General features: G+C 46.5%; 1 protein-coding gene across 9 annotated transcripts in view; it reads right to left on the minus strand.

Annotated features, from left to right (window-relative positions):
- Window positions 1-272: 272 nt before the first annotated feature.
- The window catches only part of TAF1D (TATA-box binding protein associated factor, RNA polymerase I, D), a 17,271-nt gene continuing 15,121 nt past the window's right edge, over window positions 273-2,422 (minus strand). For 6 of the 9 annotated variants that reach the window (XM_014958343.1, XM_014958348.1, XM_014958349.1 and 3 more), the window contains 3 exons: window positions 2,294-2,380; window positions 1,357-1,426; window positions 273-640 (listed from right to left, as the gene is read on the minus strand). The gene's annotated coding sequence lies outside the window, so the exon portion shown is untranslated. The remainder of the gene's footprint in view (window positions 641-1,356; window positions 1,427-2,293; window positions 2,381-2,422) is intronic. The other 3 variants (XM_014958351.1, XM_014958347.1, XM_014958346.1) reach the window with 1 other exon arrangement.

Below are 2,422 nucleotides of genomic sequence, written 5' to 3' on the forward strand. Positions count from 1 at the left end.
CTTGTTTAAAATGCAGCAGAGAAAGGCCTTAGAAACTTGATTGCTCATCAAGCTAACTATAATTTAGGCTTTTTTTTTCTCATTTTTTTCAGTAATGTACTGCAGTAGCTGAAACAATTCATTAATTGATCTTCCCCCTCCTGGCTCTTCTGCATGAACAGTCTTATGGTCAGAAGGGAAGAGACCAAGACCACAAGCCCCAAGTGCTCATCAGCCAGGATTTACTCCTCCTTTGGCTGCGTATGGTGTAGCAACAGGAAATAATCCCAGGCTGCAGCTTTCAGACATCAGTTTTATTTAAATGATGTGACATTCTGAACAGAATGAACCCCTCTCCAGAACTTTGGTACAGTCCAGTTGAGTAACACAGAAGTGAGGGAAAAGAGCTGACAAGGCCTTTTCCAGTGACCTCACCTGAGGTAGCTCTGCTGCATCTCCCAGAGGGGCAAACCAGGGAATTCACAACAGGCAAAGGTACCTCATGCTTCTGAAGTGGGTTCCAAACAACATGAGCTATTTCAATTTACAAAGGAGCAAGGAAACATAGAATGAACATTTAAACACTCTGGATAAGATCCCTTCTCTGTTTGGAAGAGCTGTGCAGTTCTTTGCAGAAGCCTCACAGCAACATCACCAGGACCTGAGAGAGAAAAAGGATCTATTAGCACTTTCACTCCAAAGAAAAGCCATTTGAGCTGTTGTCATCTTCACATTTGGCACAACATGGCTTCCTCTGGTCTGAAGGAATTTAATTTCAGGACATGGTGCTGGTATAAAAGCAGTGACACAGGAAATGTGTCCATACACCCCTTACTAAAGTGTTAAGGGGCAAAAGCGTGATTTCAACATCAGCTCCCCAAGTATCATCATGTTCTGTTTCCTGTAACTACTCACTGTGCCCACAGCATTCCCACCCCACACTTCTCCTCACCTAGCTCCAGTTGTTCCAGGATTACCCACCCTGAGGCTCCCACCCAGCCCCAGGACCCTGTCATTGCCAAGGCAAAAGGAAGCAGCAATTCTGCTACAAGCCCACTCAAGCCACAGCTGTATCAACCTGTTGTTCTCCAGCTGCACATGCTGCAAAAGTCACCTGGTTTCAGAAGGGAACTGAGCAGCCCCTTCCCCACATCAGCATCTCAAAATAAACATCCTTTTTCACTCCAAGAGGCCTGGAGAGGTGTTATCTCCTCACAAATAGACCATAGCACACACCGGGTGGCCACGGCATCCTGCAGAGGATTTCACTGTGCGGTCACCGCGTTAAGAGCTGCTGGTTTTTCAGCCACGCAAACCCTCTTTGAAAGTGACCTTCAATTTCTTTTCAGTACAAGCAATTTTGCTGCACGCTCTCACCTTCAGACTCGCCTTGGTGGCACCGGATGGTGTCTCACCCCTCCGATGGGCAGTGACCCGGCAGCAGACACTATGGGTTAAAGAGATGTGGGTTTAGTGTCAATAGTTACAACAAACTCAAGTTGGATGTAAATTGCACGAAGCAGCCTTTTGTCTCCCCTTTTTGCTTCAGTGTGTGACAACCCTCCTCTCAGCAGCAGCTTCTGGAGTCCAAGTTATAGAGGTTCCAGCTAGAACTTTGACTCTGTAGCTTGTGTTGGAGATGCCCAAGGGTGCAGCCACACACCTGCCCCTCAGCGAGGACTTGCTCTTCTACCTTCACAGCAGGAGGGAGCACCATGTCTGTGACCTGCACTCAAGCTTTATTCCCAGCAGACTTAGTGCCACCTCGTGTGGCAAATTCAAGAGTCTGATGGACTTGCTTTACGGTCATGTCCACAGCTCACCAGAAACTGCAACATCCCAGCAGCCTTGGTAATGACCAGGTCCTCTCCTCTCACCACCGTTACCACCATCTTAAATCAATTCAAGTTTCCCAGCCCCTCTCGTTAAGGACCAATCAATCATGCCAATGCATGAGCCAACCTGTGTGTACACCAAGAAGCCTAAAAATCTGTTAAAAGCTGTGCACAGAGGGATTCCTCACACCCAGCAGTGGTCTCATGCAGAAACCAGTGCTACAGATCCCTGTGCAATGGTGACACCCATTTCAAGTGTATGTACACACACAAGAATGACTCCCAGATAAAACGACCTCCTCAGATCCTGCCAAGATGCGGGGTCATCCCTGCCCAGCAACCTCTGCTACCACACAACTGTCCTACAACAGTTCACTGAAGCTGCAATGTTCCTGAGTCACACCAGGTTACACACAAACTTGTGAAAAGTTGCATAAAACCTTAAAACCTTCTGAACTGAGGAGTAACTCAGTGCTTACCCGGCAAACAAGTTGTTACCATCTTCCACAGCTCATCCTTTTAAGAACGCAGCAAAATTCACATTGTTCTGTATCTTAAAGCACCTGCTAAAAAAAAAAAAAAAAAAAAAAAAAAAAAAAACAAAATCA

The sequence above is a fragment of the Calidris pugnax genome, unplaced genomic scaffold, assembly GCF_001431845.1.
Source record: "Calidris pugnax isolate Ruff unplaced genomic scaffold, ASM143184v1 scaffold252, whole genome shotgun sequence".
Taxonomy (NCBI): domain Eukaryota; kingdom Metazoa; phylum Chordata; class Aves; order Charadriiformes; family Scolopacidae; genus Calidris; species Calidris pugnax.